General features: G+C 33.0%; 1 pseudogene; it reads left to right on the top strand.

The window, feature by feature from the left end:
- The first annotated feature begins 568 nt into the window (after positions 1–568).
- On the top strand, positions 569–18,258 carry LOC149537459 (L-type lectin-domain containing receptor kinase IX.1-like; annotated as a pseudogene).
- Positions 18,259–19,073: the final 815 nt, after the last annotated feature.

Raw genomic sequence — 19,073 nt, 5'->3', positions numbered from 1 at the left:
ATATGATGGAAGCATGCATAATATGGTGGAAGTGTGCATGAAGTTATATTAGCGTACTAAGGGGACACTGGTATAGAAGAGTGCATGTGTTGTATGGTAGGGAAGCCTAATCTGTCATTCATGCAATACACTATATAATGTGCTGGTTAAGTGGCTCGCACTATATATAATTAACATTTCAATTATGTTAAATACTAGTCTTTAAACATATATTTATCTATGAAAATAAACACGTCTTAGATATGTAAAAGAAATAATCATCTTAATTATAAATTAATTAATTAAAAGTGAAAGAGGACTTCAATTATAAATTAAAAGTGAGAGAAGAGATCAATTGGTATCAAGAGGTAAATATTATTGTCTTACTTAACTTGCCACTCCAAAAGTTTACTTCATATTTACAGGTTTGAAAGGTAAACGCTAAATATTTAATTGTCAAACTTTTATAATATAAAAATAACGACTCTTTGCTGGATGATATATAAAACTGGCCTTGTTTAATCGCTCAAGAAGAACAAAAGAGGAGAAATAATTTCTGCCAAGTGTTCTGCTTGAAGCATCTGGCAGCATGTCTGCTCTAGCTGCAAAAATCATATGCATCTCTCTCACAATTCAATGGACTCTTGGACTTTTTTCGGAGGCCCATAAAGGTCAGCAATTCAATTTCCCTCTCTCTGATAATAGTTTCATTGAAATAGTTCACTAATCGAGGATAGCATTGAACTTACAAAGAGTATGTACGGTGAAAATTTAAATTGGACCCGGGGTTGGGCCTTCTACAAAGAACCCATTGAAATATGGCGTAAATCTTCTGGGACTCTTGCAAGCTTTCAATCCTATTTTCGCTTCAAAATACACCCTGCAAAAGAAACCAAAAACAATTTTTATGCTGATGGTCTTACGTTCTTCATGGCTCCTTGGCGTGCAGAGCCCCCACTGAACTCATCAGGTATGTGGCTCGGACTGTTCAACAGTACAACCAATGGTAAATCATCGACCCAAACAATTGCTATTGAATTTGATACGTTCAAAAACGATATAATTGATGAATTCTTTAGCGTCAATGCGCATGATCCGGATGATAATCATGTGGGCATTGACATCAATAACATCACTTCTATCAAGAATGTTTCTTTGTCTGAGAGGCTTCACAGCGGACTAACTTGGGAAGTGTGGATTGATTATTCTGGGCAACCTAAGGAGCTGAAAGTGTTTATGGCTAGTAACAGATCAGACTTCACTTCTCCTCGTCCTACAAATGCTACGCTCACTTATCCTCTGAATCTCTCGGATTTTCTGCCTGAAGAGGTCAAAGTTGGTTTCTCTGCTTCAACTGGACTTTCCAACCAGAGGCACAATATCATCGCATGGAATTTTTCAAGCGAAACCAGTTGGAGACATAATAAAGTAGAGCATCTTTCAAAGATAATTGCCCCTCCGGTGGCCGCCTTTATACTTATCCTGTTCGCTGCATTAATGTACAGGCTAAAGCGTAAGAAAGGAGTAAAATCAGTTAGAGACGTGCCAATTTCGGATCCCAACGGCCTTAAGAATGATGAAGTTGCTGAAAAATTCGATGATCAAATAAGTCTCAATGGAAGCCCTCGTGTATACAGGTACAATTGTAAATATTCAATGGATTAACGAGTTTCAGTAAGTTTGAATTTTCTTTTCATGCTATGGAAAATATTTCTTATTTATCAGTTCTAATGAATAATTCATAAGATACAATTCTTATTTATCAGTTCTAATGAATAGTTCATAAGATACAAAACTTACTTAAACTTAATGAACTTTCTAATAAAAACTTTCTAATGAATAGATCATAAGATACAAAACTTGCTTAAACTTAAGAATACAAAACTTGCTTAAACTTAAAGGAACTTGGTTTTTGTTAAAAAAATTATTAGTTTGAATTCTCATAGTAATATTATAATTTATTTTGTCATGCAGAATATCTGCTACTTATCAATTGATGAACTTAAAAGGTTTTCAAATGAATGGTTCTTAAGACACAAAACTTGCTTAAGGTTTTTCAATACTTCTGAACTAATTCTCATAAAACATAGCTTAATAAATCCACGCTCATTAAACATCACACACTAAGGTTTGATTCCCAGGCTAAAAGTGTTAAATAGTAAAAGTTGACTTATTTTTCAAGCTTAATTTCTTCTTTAGTGTGTTATGTTTAAGTATGACCCTATTTTCTAAAACTTATGTATTTGGATGTTCTATAAAATCTTTTAAATTGTTCCCTATTGAGACAGTTTTGAAGAGCTAAGTAGAGCGACTGCTGAGTTTAGTGAAGATTTACTACTTGGAAGGGGAGGATTTGGAAGTGTTTACAAAGGAAATCTAGAGGATGGAGAAATAGTGGCGGTGAAAAGAATCTCAAAGAACTCAGAGGGGCTTAAGCAATACAAATCAGAAATTGCAGTACTTGACAGCTTGTCCCATCCGAATTTGGTTCCTCTTTTGGGATGGTGCCACGAAAATAGTGGCGAACTTCTTTTGGTTTACCAGTACATGTCGAATGGCAGCCTGGACAGGTATTTATAGATATGTAATTTTGAACTTTTAGATTAGATTGTGTTTATTTACATCAACATTTCAGATCACATTCTATGATTGTGTATATATTTTGTTATGATGATATTTTGAATCACATTTTATGATCTATCATTAGGTATTTGTTTATAATATTGAGCTTGTAGAATTTATTGTAGATATCTTTTTTTACATCGAACATTTCTATCACATTCTATGATCCACCATCACGTATTTGTTTGTAAGAGCTTCTAGATTTGATTGTGTGCATCTTTTCTCACATCAATGTTTCAAATCATGCTCTATGATCCATCATCAGATATTTGTTTCCTGGACGAGCTCAGATTCGAGATCTGAGTTGGAGTGAGAGATTTAGAATAGTGAGCGGCTTAGCTTCGGCTCTTCACCATCTCCACGTGGAATCAAGCCCACGCGTTCTCCACAGAGACATCAAATCCAGCAACATAATGTTGGACTGCAACTTTGTGGCACGCCTTGGGGACTATGGTTTGGCACGGTTGATGGAGCACGATAACACCTCATATTACACAGACCCTAGTGGAACCCATGGTTATATCGCACCGGAGTGCGCTGAAACACACAGGGCCAGCTCCGAATCAGATGTCTTCAGCTTTGGTGTTGTGGCTCTGGAAATTGCTTGTGGAAAGCGTGCGTTGGACAGAGAGCTTGTGGCCTCTAACATGGGTTTGGTCGGGTGGGTTCGCAGGATGAACGAAGCGGGACACATTCTTGAGGCAGCTGACCCAATGCTTGATAAGGAAAATGATGGTAAGCAAATTGAACGCTTGATGCTCGTTGGATTGTGGTGCTCTGTTCATGACTATAGAAAGAGACCAAGAATACAGCGAGCTCTTCAAGCCCTCAACTTTGAAGTCCAAGTGCCCAAGCTTCCCCTCAAACTATCTGGAGAGACTTATCGGCCACTTAAAAAGAGGTTCAAGTTTATCAGTTCTGCCTTCTGTATTTAATGATAATGGTAGGGAGTGTGTTAAGGTTTAGCTTTACAAGAAATAAAACAGAAACAATAAAAAATCAAGTGGATTTTTAGATAGGATAGAGTGTGATCTTCACTTTGGTTTGGAAATGGAGGACCAGACATAATAGAATTTGTTCAAAATCTGCACTTTTATAGTAGCCTCTAATTTTCCTAAGCATAGAATTTGTTGGAAATCTTCAGTTTTACCTCTTTTCTTTTTCATTCACATAATGTAAAGTTAAGTGTAGAAATATAAATAGATTATTAAATTTGATTTGTCACTAAATGCTATAGATTGACTTAAAAGTAATAGAGCTTTCTTTCACTTAATCCCTGAACTCATCAAAACATTTTTTTTTAAATTGTGGATATAATGTTAAGTGTAGAAATTTACTTAAATTATTAAATTTGATTTATCAGTAAATGCTATCGGTTCATGACTTGAAAGTAATAGATCTTTCTTTCAGTTATTCCTTCAACTCATTAAAACTTTTTTTTTAAATTGTGCATATTATGTTAAATGTAGAAATATACTTAGATTATTAAATTTGATTTATCAGTAAATGCTATTTATTCGTGACTTGAAAGTAATAGATCTTTCTTTCAGTTATTCCTTCAAGTCATCAAAATATTTTGTTTTAATCGTACATATAATGTTAAGTGTAGAAATATAATTAGATTATTAAATTTAATTTATTAGTAAATGCTATTGGTTGGTGACTTGAAAGTAATAGATCTTTCTTTTAGTTATTCCTTCAACTCATGAAAACAATTTTTTAATTGTGCATGTGTGTGTGTGTGCGTGTGTACACATACACACATATTTACATAGATACACAAGTAGGTGCATGTGCACGTGTGCACACATACATATGAATAGAAGAAGAAAATTGTCAATTCATAATATTGCCTTTGATTATATTAAAGGCATGTAGAGCAACTCTAGCTATAGCTACAAAGAAAAAAATACTCGCATACTTTTTCAAATCCATTTAAAACATTCTTGAAATGCTTTGGTTAACATATTGATCTTTGGTATAATACAACTCAAGCCCTCGAAAAACCAATTTTTTTTTTTTTTACTTTCAAAATAAATGGTTTATGCTCTTAACAAGAAAACAAAAAGGGCATCTAATGAACAACTATCACTATAAAGTATTAATGAATTGGATGTAAACTCATATTCTAAAACATATAACTTATACCTATGTTTTCATTTTGACAACCATGAAAACTGAACACAACACACAACCATAAGAGGGATAGAATGAGCAAAAGCATAAAAAGAAAAGAACAAAACCAATAGTGTCACACTAAACACCTTATAACTAAAAATTAAAACATAGTTAACAAATTGAATTAATTCATTATGTTTCATCTTTTATTCATCCATTCAACATGAGAAATAATGAAAAGTAAATCAGTGAACAAAAACCATGATTCCTACCTTTCTATTATCAAAATTAAGGTTGGGACATGTGCTCTTTGGGAGAATTTGTTTAAATTTGGATGCTTCAGAGCCATGAAAGAATCATTTTTTGGAGGATTCCATAGGTTCCATAGAGCTAGCTAGGATGTAGGGGCCTTGGTTGAAAGTTTGGGAAATTAGGTGTATCAATTCCTCATGAGGTTTCTCATATCCTTTCTCCATAATTAGAGAATGCTTTAAACTCTATTCCTATGTCAGTTGGTTCTCTTTCTAAGAAATATTTGTTTCTAATAAAGAGTCTTATGGATCTCCAAAGGAGCGTAGCGGTGAGGAATAGGTTCCCAAGAAATAACAGGGGATGGCCAACAATCCAAAAAATAGGTCAAGGTTGTTTGCAAATCCAAAAGGTAAGAACCTTTTTCCTCATTCCAAGGATTTGATTAGGGTGAGTTGTTGGGATGGAGAATATTGTATTTATGTCCTTGACCCCATCCTAGATCACTTGATGACATTAATGGAATTGACTTTGATAGGGAAATTTCTTGGTCCTCTCAAATATAGAAACTATGTGTCACTTTGTTAAAAAGAAATGACATCTAAAAAACCATGTGGAAATAGAAACCCTTCCAAGGAGCTTTATATCCTTTGATTTTTCCAATAAAGAAGACTATAATTATGTTCTATATGGTGGATCATGGGTGTTTGGAAAGATGACTCTTTCCTTCTAGAAATGGTTGTCTAAGTTAAACTATGATGATTCTTTCTTCTCAATTGTTATAGCTTGGATTAGGTTTCTAGCTCTTCCTCTAGAGTTCTGGAACTTGGATGTCCTAAAAGGGTTGGTGAGTTTCTTTGGGGAACTCCTCTAAATTAACCTAAATACTTCATCTAACTCTAGACTATTTTATGCTAGGGTCTATGTGAACATTGGGAAACTAGAGAATCTTTCCTCAACTATTGAGATTAAATCAAATCATGGGGTTTTAAGGAAGGAAGTATAGTTTGAACCCCTCCTTTTCTCTTATTTTTTATGTAACAAAACTATTCATTGGGTGAAAAGCTACATCATGAAGAAGAAGAAGAAAGTGGCTAAGCAGGGAGTCCCTTCTTCTTCAGCTCCTCCCTCCTTTGTTCCCTTTTCCAATCACATTTGGATAGAACAACTATTGACAAAACAAAAAGAATATTTTATGCTTTGGTAGAATCCTAGACACAAGGAGAAAGTCTTATTCCTTCACATCTTATATATCCACAGCTAGTTATGATGGTTTTCCCAATTTCCCATCTAGTCACTGGGAAAATGGACCAACTAGCTCTTTCTCTTAAGGAACCAAATTAGGAGTAGGGTTTACTTTAGCGGAAAATCTAACTCATCAAAGACCCTAAGTTTGGAAAGAAAAAAAAAAAGTGCACTTTTGGGGTGGCAATGTTGCCCGCACTTTATGAAACTAGGGTAGCATGCTTCATCCAATCGACATTAATGATACATAATTACTTTTATTTTAGCGATGATTTCATCAATAGAATTTAATCTGTTGACATGAAAAACTAAATATTATCACCTACAATTTGCAAGGTTTGCCTCAATTGATGGTCATATTCGCCAATATGTGGTAGAAATTAAAGTTCAGTTATAGGTTAAATGCATATATTTTATAGTTATCTCTTTTGTGGAGAGTTTCCATGGAAATTTTTATCAATTCTCACTTTGGGCTAAAAAAAGATTTTATTATGGACACATGTCTTTATTTTGGGAACTGTCTCTAAATCTTGGTGTCCTTCAAAAGTTTTACCCAAAATTGGATTTGGGCTATTGATTAAGAACCATCTGATGGTTATAAAAATATATTTTCTATATTTTATATGATATAATATTAAATTAGGACAAGTTAATAAAATATTAAATGTTATTTGAGTTGTCAGGGTGCTACCCTTAAAAACTCCCATGGGGACCTGTCCCTCAACCCTGCCCTGTATGGCAATAGGGAGCGCACTAGATTCACCAACATTTTATAGAATTTCAATACAATTGAAAATAATTGCTAATAGAATTTGAAAAATTATATTTAAAGAAAAAAATCACCAATAAAAATTAAATTTCTCCCCTAAAATAATGTTAGATTCGCCAAAGTTTTATAATCTTTTACAAAGGGAGGTTTCTCAAAGTTATTCTTGATTAGGAGGTTCCTTTGGCTAATAATCCTTTCTTTGAGATTCAGGTTTTGATGGGCTGAAGGGTCTGGGAAGTTCTAATAGTAGATGTTGAAGGAGGAGACATTAGGAAGATTGGTCTTAAGGAAGTCCAGAGTTCTATCCACATGGTGTTGCTAGGTAAGTACTTTAAGGTAAGGGGGATGACTGAGTGAGTTGCTATGTCTTTTTGAAAGGGGTTAGAGAAGCTTTCCTTAGATTTCTAGGAGCCTCTACCTTCATTCATTCTATAAACCCATTTGTTTCTATTTTTGAGAAAATCCTTCAATTGGTAGATAGAGCTCAAAGTCAATGGGTAGACGTTAATAAGATGAGAAAGAAATTCTTGGCCTCCAATTTCAATATGGTCTCTAAGATAAAGGCCAAACTTGATGTGGGAGGGAAGAAGCCAGTCTTGGGAAGGAAAAACAAAAAAGAAACTAGATAAATAGAAAGTAAAGCTAATATTATGGATGGAAAATAATAGATCATCTAAGAGAGCTTCACTATATGTTCTAAATGAAGATTGTGTCCTAGAACATAAGCGGATTGAATGCTCCTCACAAGCAAGACGTTATGAGAAATATGGTTGAAGATCATACACCAGGTATAAATCTGGTCCAAGAAATAAGGATGCCAAGTGAAAATGTGGAACTACTCTCTTTTTTCAAAAATGGTAAAGTGTTTGGTTCTAGTTCCCAAGGAGAATCAGGAGGAGTAGCTTTCTTTTGTAACAAGGCTATTGATTAAGGTGAGTTGATCTTTTCTGAGAACAACCTTTTGTGTATTTTGTTTCTTCATATTAGGAATAAATTATCTTAGATTCTCTCCAAAAATTATGCCCCCAACACAAATGTGGTAAGATTGGGTTTTTTTGGAGAGATTGGATGCCTTTAGACACCCTACTCCTATGGAAACTTGGCTCATTTTGGGGGGACTTCAATAATACCATAAGAGATTTAGAGAAGGTTAGATGAGTTTTGATCCAAATCCATTTATAGGATAGGTTGGATCTAATGAGCTTCATTAGCTCTCAATCTCTAGTGGATGTTTATCTTCAATTGCTAAATTTTATGTGATCTAACAATAGAACAAAGGAAAACATGATTCAAGTTAAGTTGGATAGGACTCTTCTCTTGGTTAACTAGCTAAACTTGTTCTATTTCACCCTAGTGACCCTTCCTACAATAGGTTTAGTTCATTTTTCCTATTTCTCTAGCATCAAAAGCCTCAACTATTAAGATGAATTCCCCTTTTGAATTTGAAAAAATATGGTTGGAACATCCTAATTTAAGAGGAAAAATCCAAGAGTGGTAGGATATCTAGATAGATGGGTCTGCTATGTTTATGTTGGTAAAAAAAATGAGTTTTAATAAAGGTAAGGTGAAAGTTATTTGTGAGTTAGAAGTGTATACAAGATTCAAGGGATTTTCAAGGATTGGGGAATAAAGAAAAGGTTTCCTTGTTGAAATACCATGACATTATTACTATAGAGAAGAATTTTTGGAAAAAGAGATCTATAACATTGTGGTTGAACTTAGGGGGTAGAAATTCTAAATTCTTTTGTATTACTATATCTAAACACAAGGTTGTTAGAAGATTCTCTAGAATTATTTCTAACTCTAGAATGAAAATTTCTAATAAAAAGATCTTGGGAGAGTTTCTTTTCTTTTTCTCTTCCCTTCTTTCCAAAGACCTAAAACCTTCTTCAAAGGATGTAGTGTGCTCTCACAAGTAATTTATCATTGACAAGGGTATTATGGGAGAATGAACTATAAAGGATACTATTGGGTGTAAATAAATTCTTCATTTGTATGCTTTTTGCATAGGTCAACTTATTAAGTGTAAAAAAACTATGTTTTCATCTTAAATACTATGGGTAAATGACAAGGAAGAATAGTTGGAATCTTGGATTCCCAAATTAAGATGTTGCATGTGACCTATCTTCATTTGCCTCTTGAAACTAAACCCCTTGATTCCTTCAGGGCTTCCCTGGTGGATGGGTTTCAAAGAAATTTTTCTAGATGGGAAGGTTCACTTCTTACCCAAGATGGAACATTAAAAATTTTATAAAGTCAAATCGTCAAAGTCTTCCAATTTATGCCTTAAAAGTTTGTTCAAAATTCTTGGATAGTTTCAAGAATATATAGAAAGAATCCAAAAATAATTATTAGCATGAGAGTGGAAGAAAATAAAATAAGGGGACACATTTAAAATATTTAATTTTAATTAATATCAAGAATTTGCACTAGGATTGTAACACACAAGCGAGAATCGTTCTTAGCAAGAGGAGCACCAGCACCCTTAAACACCTTTTCAATGGGTCTCTTTAACTCCCTTCAAAAATTCAATTAGTGGTGATCAGTTAAGGATCCATTCTAAAAATAGAGAGTGGAGTTATCATATTCCAAACTTTGAGAGATGGAACCAAGATGAGACATTAGTAGAATGGAGCTAAGTAAGATGGTCTCTAGAGTTAAACAAATACAAAAATAAGAAAACAAAAATCAAGCCCAACTTTTTGAAATTGTATTCAGCCTTATAAATTCACCAAAGGAATTAGTGATTCCTTCAATCACCTCATCATCCTATAATTCAAAGGAAGATCAAGGATATGGACCCATGTAGGAACTGCAACATTAAGATGGGCCACTAGGTAAAACCTAGGGTACTATTTATAGAGCTAGATAGGATCTTTCCTATAGGAACATGGACCCAAGGCCAAAATATGGAGACGGTCTTCCTTAAGAGGAAGATAGAATCCAAAGAAACATTTAGGAAAGGAAGAGATAGTAACAAAAAAACCCTTTAGGCCCCAAGAGTTAAAAATAAACTTTTAGGCTAGTACAATATCTAGTTAACAACCTTCAAACTTTCTAACTAGCGCACTCTATATTTTAGAAAGGGAGTGGTCTAGAGAAAGGTCCACAACATTAACACAAGTTCCTTTTGCATATTTAACAACTACCACTCCACCTCTTGAAAAGAAGGAATCCTTAAAAAATAGATTTTCCCAAGACTTCATAGACATATCTTTTTGAAAAGAGGAGAGAAGACCTATTTATCTTGCAGATAGCCTCCACCTTTTAGGGACCTATCACACTAAAGTTTACATCTAAGATTTCTAAGAAAAGGAATGAGATGGTCCCACATTAGACATCATGGATGCAACCCCTATGAAAATCTAAAATACCATCATCTCCAAGCTTTCCAAGGTCAAGAGATTCCACCAAACTCCTTCTATTATCAAGCTTTAACCCTACTAGGGAATCCTCACTAGTACTTGCAGGAACCATATTTAAGCTTTCTTTAAAGATGTAATCGATGATTTGATATTCCTTACATATCTTTATGAATATATAGAGGTATATTATGCAAATGTTATTTATAAAGATATATTATTTAAATAAAATAGGGCTCAAAATTTATTCAAATAACTACATATATAACATAGGAATTAAACAACCGTACCAAGATCCACTAAGTGGTAGAAATACTAAGACAAACAAAGAGATAATTATCTTATCCATATATTCCAAACTTTGGATATGAATAGAAGCCTAGATTTGACAAACATTCTACTACTCTATTTTATTCCCTATAGATATGATTAAAACTAACAAAATCCAATGAAGTGCATGATTTAATAATGTAGTTAACAACCATAACTAATTTCTAACTTACATCTTCATAATGTTATAAGTCAATTGATGCATAACCACCTATCAATCAAATTTACAAATAGGTGATGCAGGAGCATCTGAAGATCAAGTTTGTTGACTTAGATTTGGGTTTTGGTCGAGATTTACATTTGAGGGTCATAACTTTTGATTCGGATGTGTGTTTTGGCTGAAATTTTTGAAAAGGTTGCATGAGGAAGAAATATCATCTTAGCCTTTGAAATTAGATTTTTGTGTTTTTGTTTCAGTTTTTTAGAAAGTTATTTTTGTAATAAATCTGAAATCATATTCTTGATTTTGTAAATTAGTTGGCAATTCATCTTGCCTTGGTTGGGAATTTTCTTGGGAAAAATCAAGATTCGTAGAATGAGTTTTCAAAATTACCAAAAATAGAAAAATTTGTTTTCCCAAAAATCTACCAAATTTGGTAAATTTTGAAATTGTAATAAGCAGTTTTATTTCTTTCATTGGAGGAGCAAAGTGGAGTTGGAAAAGTTTAATGAAGAATTTGGCATTCTGAAACTTCTGTGTTGTGTAATTTGGGTAAGTGCAAGAAGTTGGATCTCACTTTTGGGCAAAAAGTGGAAGTGTTTTTCCTAGTTAAAAAATTTCTTGTCAATTAATGTCAAAATTTGAGGCATTTAGAGATTGAATATAAAAAAAGTGTAGGAATCAAAATTGTAGTGCTCAGAATCTACTTTTTGAATATGTAATTTATTTTTGTACCCATATGATAGATTTTTTTTGGGTATGGATCTTTAATAATGATTTTTTCAAAATGTTTATTTTAGGACCATACTACACTTGTGTATAGACATTAAAATTTGACACAAATAAATAATTTTTGTAAATCCTTTTAGAAGAAGTTACCTAACACACCAAAGATTGATGCGAATATTTTTTTTGAATTTTTATTGAATAATTTGTTTATTATTAATTTTTAATTGGCTATAAAGGTAAATTTTAAAACCTCTTATGTACGAACAATATAATTTGATCAAAATTTCACTTTTTTCAAAAATTATTTTCTTTAACTTCAAAAGAATTGTATCTAGATTGATGACATATAAATTAATTTAAGAAAAACCATAAAATAAAAAAGTTATTAAAGTTTTAGTGAGCCTCGCTATTTTACATTTAGATACCACATTTGATTATAAAATAATGCAAGAATGTTAAATAAAATCATAACACTATAAAACTTATATTTCTTAAATTAGGACATTGAGAACTCTAATAGGTTTTTGTTTTGTTAAAAAATTGATCGGGAAGACCCTCTAAAAATCATGGCAAGACTTGAATTTGTTAGTTCAATGCCTTAGCCAAATCTTTAGAGATCAAGGCATAGGCTTGGTCTCACCAAGCCTTTCCCGAACTAAAATACGAGGTTAGACAAAAAAATACCGCCCCATGTTGTAATAAATGGACACCCATTTTTTAAAATTCAAAAAATGGGTGCCAGTTTTGGAAAAGTAAAATCAACATTTTAAATCCCAAAAAAAATTTTTAAAAAATTATGGTTTTTTTAGCAATGGGTGCACGTTTCTTCAAAAAAAAAAAAATTTAATTTTTTTTTTAAGTGAGCACCCATTTTTTGAAACTAAAATATGGGTACCTGACTTTTAAAGAAGTGGGTGCCCATCTCTTAAAATTTGGATTGGGTATCTGAGCCTAATACAGGTGCCCATTTCTAAAAGAGCATGATCTCAATCCATGAACTTCTATAGATTTGAGACCCAACTTCTTACTTCCACCCATTTTATGAGTTATTATTTTGAAGAGTTTGGGTTACATCAATAGGCATGCTCCATCCAACAACACAAGCGCACTCCACACCATAAAAAATATAAATGTCCTTTGTTGAATTGTTATGCAGTTTTGGAAGAGTTTTACCATATGCATTATTGCCTTCAACCTCCAAAAATAAAATTAGTTACTAGATAGAAGCTATTCTTGTTTCAAAAATCAAGCCAGATATCATCTTCTAAACTTTCCTTACCTTTATGTCTTTTGAAGGTAGAATATTTTTTCTAAACTTCAACACTGCTACGAGCACTTTGTAGCATGTAGGAAAAGATTGTATCAATTGCCAAAAAGAGTTCTTACGTGGAGTGGCATTAAGCTTCACAACAAGATCATATTAGTGATATTCCCATCAAAATAAAATTTATATAATTATTAAATAAAAAATTAATAAATAAGAATAATATAAATATTGATATAATTATAATATAATATTTTAATTATATAATATTTTGTATTATAATTTTTATATTAAAGTATGAGAATGAATAAATAATAGAATTTTTACTATAAAAAATTATTTATATTATATTATTAAAATAAAAAATGTGTTATAAATCAAATATGTTATATCAAAATATAAATTAATGAGAAAACTATATATATATATATATATATTTGAAATTAATAAATATTTTATAGATTAGGAGTACATATAATTAATAAATCAAAATTCACAACCCCTTGCCTCAAAATGACACAATAGATTGAAATAGAAATATAAAAACTTATTATATTTTTATTAAGATACGGAATACAAAGGATATATGAAATTAATCTACAAAGCATATTGGAGAAATGCACAATAAATTAAAATTCCCACAGATGACTTTACAATATTCCTTACCAAAGTGTTGAATAAGACAGGGTATAGAAGGAAGCAAAAGTTAAGAAGGTAAAAGAGAAAAACTAGGAACAAATGTTAAATAAGATTAATTTTCAATTTTTAATTGTATACATGTGGAAAACTATCTTATAATAGGATTGTTGGTAAATGTATTAAGTCTACTACTTTGGTTTAGTTGTTTTAAATATAGCTTTAGTTGTATCTAGGAGGTCTACTTTGATTATAACACCTTGGACAACAATAATTTATTTGATTTGAGATTGAGAAACAAAAAGGTAACTTATACACAATAATCTTAAGTTTTAAGGTTCAATGTTATAATGAAATATATATATCATACATCTATTTTTGAAATTCAAAGTAGCCAAAAATGGGGGCCAACCAAGAAAAAATAATGTTGCAGAGCAACTATAAGTCAAATATAGAACATTTAAACCTAACCCTGCTTTTAGTTTTAAAACCCCCACATTAGAATGTCTCAAAATATAACCAGCATTAAGCAACTAAGAAAAATCTTAAACATCATATATACATAGCCCATAATAAAAAAGAGTCGAAAGAAGCACCATGAATAGAGCCCAAATGGGCCAAATTCCATAATAAACAACATAATGAAAACTAGGAGTTCGCATATTCTTATGAGTTTTCATGTACACAACACAATATTTTGCACTCCATTTGAGCACATTTTGTCCACTATATCTCTTTATGAGATACACCTTTTGTAGTGCCCCACCCAGAGATCCTTGGAAAAAGGATTCAATACAAGAATAGATAATTTTTTTTAAAAATAAGTATGGGTGTGCATGAAACTTAACATATGAGGATCACAAAAATCACAATGGAAGACTTAAGCATAATCTTGGCAACCAATGAATCTCCAAACGCCACTACCCAACTGACACACACAAACAGAGAAGTCAAAAACAAAAGATGACAATGGAATGAAGAATCTAAGATTTGTCAAGGCTTGAAAAGTTAAGGAAACTCAAATGGTACTTCAAACACCAAAAAATGATCCCTAAAAACTAGTGGAGATTTTCTCTATTTTTCGTGCAAGGACAATAGTAGATAGAATTCTCGCATGAGGAAGTACATCACGCCACATGAGAAACTACCTTTAGCATGAGGAAATGCACCAAATGGCATGAGAAAGTACTTGGCTTAGTAGCCAAAACACACAAAACTAGTGTGGGGTTTTGCACAAGGAAGTGCTAAGAGCTGCATGAGAAAACCTAGCACACCATGCAAACTTTCACACTTTTGCAGGAGAAAGTGAATTTTTTTGCAAGCATCCAAAACAGAAATCCATAAAACATAAAGTTAAAAAGCTAAGAAATGAATTTCCTCTGCACCAGGGAGTACTGGATCCACCAATCAAGGCATAGACACTCAAATGCTAAACAGTAAGATGGAAAAATACAACAACAATATAAAACAAAGTAGTAAAAGAACATACTAAAAGTAATATCGCAATGAACTAAAACTACCAAAATAAGTGTACAGTTCTTGTCAACCATAATAGCATCATAAGACCTCGAAGGCCTTAGCCATCCCCTGTGCGTAACATCCCAAACTGCAAACTAGATGGTCGGAGTTGTCTTATAAGGACATCACTACTAAAACATAATAACATGATAAGAAAGGAAATCTAACATGCTAAACCAAATGCAATAGATACTCCAACTAAGAAACTAACCTCATCTAATCATATGTTGAACATCATAATAAGAAAATGCGTCAATAAACTAACATCATAAAAAATGGATAAACAAGCATTCTAATGAAAGCATAAATCACAAGAAAGCATGCTCTAGAACCCAAAGTACTAAGTAAAAATATCGAGCAACGATTGCACTAGGACAGTAAACCATCTCTCTACAGTAGTCCCTAGTAGTGGTATAGGTAGCTATGCCTCCCAACCATGTGAAATCCATATGTCTATTCTCATCATGCTGATGGAGATAGCAATCCAACCACACACACACATAAAGCACAATTTCCATGGCTAACACTCCCATAGATAGTAATGATGATTGAAACCAAGAACATTAGACAATGCAAATACTACAAGTCTTGGTCAGACACTCAACAAGCTACTATGTAGGGGTTGACATTGTGGAGAGTCACTTGGCATCAGAAATCCCAAGCTAGTATTGGCAGCTCAAACTTCCCAACAAAAGGAGCACATCCTAAATCTTTTTATTATCTTAGTTTTATTACCACCCAATAGTTTTATTTAGTTATCACTTACTTAAAACTTCTTCTTCCAACCCATGGAAGTAGCCACTTGGCTGTGAGATAGAAGCCCCTCCATATGCTACCCTATCCTACCCATGCTCATCCAATGATAAGTTCTTATAAGCATGCATATTCCAAACACAACCCCAAATGATCATAATCTTTGGCAAGTCCATGGAAGATCGGACCTCCAATTTAACCAACAAATGCATGCATACATGCTTGTGTGTGGTGCACCACCATCATGAAGATCATAATACAAGAACTGGATGAGAACACAAGAAAAATATCACTCAACTGAAAACAAGCTTAGGAGAATAGATGTGGTATTCATCCCAATGCAACATACAAGTGAAACAATGGTCTGACTAACATCCAAATTGGATGATCCAAGTCTACGACCAACATCATGCCAAGAAAACTTAAGAAAACAAGGTGGCATGCAAACCGAGGTAGAAACCCCAAAACTGGAAAAATTTGAAATTAAAACCCATTTGGTCTTTGGAAACAAAAGCCTCGAAAATCTAATAAAATTTGAGTTCGGACACCATATGCAAAAATAGCTAACATAACAATGCAAAAACCCAAACCCTCATCCCAAAAACTGAGAAAATGTCCATACCCAACCAACTAGGCAGAACCAACAAATAGAAATGGAGGGGAATAGTAGTTCTCAACCTCTAAACAAACAACTACCATAAACAAAACTAGAAATGGAGCTAAAACATGAAAACAGGAAAACCCTACTTGATAGCCAAAAGGACTAAAATGGAAAACACCTAGGTAAAATAAATAATGGATAGATACGATAAAAAATGATAATAAAGCAAGGTCTCCTTGAGTTAGATCCAATGAGTCCATCCTCATGAATATTCCATGCTCATAGCTCTCACAATGGATATAAGGCCAATCCTTCCGAAAATGATTTCAGAAAAGTTTCTCAATTTTCCAATTTTCAAACATGAGAAGTGAGGAATTAAATTCCTCTTTCAATACTTATTGACTTTTCGAGTAAATAATAAATTAGGGAAAATAGCTAGTTAAACTATCTAGACTCTAAATCAACTCAAACAAAAATAGGCCATTCCTAGCAATACTAATTCATCTACGACAAAGCTGCCATAAATTAAATTCAATAAAATTTAAAGCCAGAAAACCCAAAATCACAGAAATTACCATAACTTCTTTTACAACAATGAAAACCTTTAAATGCACAGACACAGTCACAAGTCTAGTCACAAAATGCAAATGCATTCAAATTTAATAATCACTAAAAAGTTTAATTTAAACAATTAAATAAGAATGTATCGACCATACAAGGACTACATTGGTAAAATATGAATAGTTGAATCACTAACTCCATGTGCCATTACCAGGGATATAAATCCTACATACTAAGACACATGATCAAGTGCAATTGCATATACTAACATAGCCAAAGCAATAAATTCATTAAATAACTACTTTAACCATTTATTCAATTATGTTGAAATAATTCATTTACATCACTCACATTCACATAAAACATAATGAAACAAGAATGAAGTAAATATCCATAGCACAAAATCCATCACATAATAGAATTAGAGATATGTCCAAAATACCAAATAACCAAATATCATCATAGATCTACAATCACCTCAAAATGACATCAACATGGAATTATGATAAATTAAACAACATAGTAGCGAAACATCCATGATACTGAAATCAACCTGTATAACATCCAACCCTTAGGTCATCTCAAATGAAGCATAACAAGAGTATCAAGTTTCTCGCAAGTCAAAATATAACAAGCTTTAGACTGCAAACATGAGAGGCACTACATCCTTCCCTACTAGCATAAGATTACTCTTAGAAGCTGGCAAAAAGATAGGGATACAATCCTCTCAATTGTGTAGCATCTTCCCAAGTCGCAAAGGTCTCATCACTTGGGTCCCAATGGATCAGTTTTATGATTATGTATATCTCTTTTTACATTAACATTTCGGATCAGTTCTATGATTAGTATATCTTTTTCTATATCAACATTTCAGATAACACTTTATGATCCATCGTCAAGTATTTGTCTGTAATTTTGAACTTTAGATTTGATTGTGCATATCTTTTTTGACATCTACCTTCTAATCACAGTCTATGTTCCATCATCAAATATTTATTCGACGGACGAACCCACATTCGAAATCTGAGTTGGATCGAAAGATTCAGAATAGCAAGCGGCTTGGCTTCGGCTCTTCACCATCTCCACGTGGAATCAAGCCCACGCGTTCTGCACAGAGACATCAAATTCAGCAACATAATGTTGGACTGCAACTTTGTGGCACGCCTTGGAGACTATGTTTTGGCCCGCTTGATGGAGCACGAAAACAGCTCATACTACACAAACCCTGGTGGAACCCGGGGTTATATCGCACCGGAGTGCTTTGAAACACACAGGGCCAGCTCTGAATCGGATGTTTTCAGCTTTGGCGTCGTCGCTCTGGAAATTGCTTGTGGAAGGCGTGCGTTGGATACTGGAAAATGATGGTAAGCAAATTGAACGCTTGATGCTCGTTGGATTGTGGTGTCCTGTTCATGACTATAGGAAGAGACCAAGAATACAGCGAGTTCTTCAAGCCCTCAACTTTGAAGTTGATGTGCCCAAGCTTTCCCGCAGAATATGTAGAGAGACTTATTCAGAGGAAGGCTTAGTTTCATTATAAGACTAAAAGTGTTAAATAATCAAAGTTGACACATCACATATTAAGGTTTCATTATAAGACTAAAGTGTTAAATAATCAAAGTTGACTTCTTTATGAAACTTAATTTTTCTATTAGTCTGCCATATTTAAGGGTGGCCTTCCCTTATTGACTTCTATAAAAGAGGTTGAACCTTATCATTTCTGCCAGCTGTATATTATGATAGGGAGTGTGTTAAGGTTTCAAGTCTGTTGTTTAAGTTTATAAGACATAAAACTAGAATAGTAAAACATGAAGGGGATTTGTAGATAGGATAGATTTTGATCTATTGTTTTTCTTTGGAAATGGAGGAGCCGATGTAATAGAATTTGTTAGAAATCTGCACTATTATCATAGCCTTTACTTTTTCCAAGCATAGAATTTGTTGGAAATCTTCACTTTTGTCTCATTTTTTTCCATTCACATAATGTTAAGTGTAGAAATATAATTAGATTATTAAATTTCATTTATCAGTAAATGCTATTGATTGATGATATCAAAGTAATAGATCTTTCTTTCAGGCATTCCTTCAATTCATAAAAACATTTTTATTAATTCCTTATATAAATATTATATATGTGTGTATATTAAGAATTGATTATGCTTATCAAATCACAACAT

Source organism: Cupressus sempervirens, chromosome 9, assembly GCF_028749045.1.
Source record: "Cupressus sempervirens isolate cs-2001-9-10 chromosome 9, ASM2874904v1, whole genome shotgun sequence".
NCBI lineage: Eukaryota > Viridiplantae > Streptophyta > Pinopsida > Cupressales > Cupressaceae > Cupressus > Cupressus sempervirens.
This window is presented reverse-complemented; position numbering and strand designations above follow the sequence as displayed.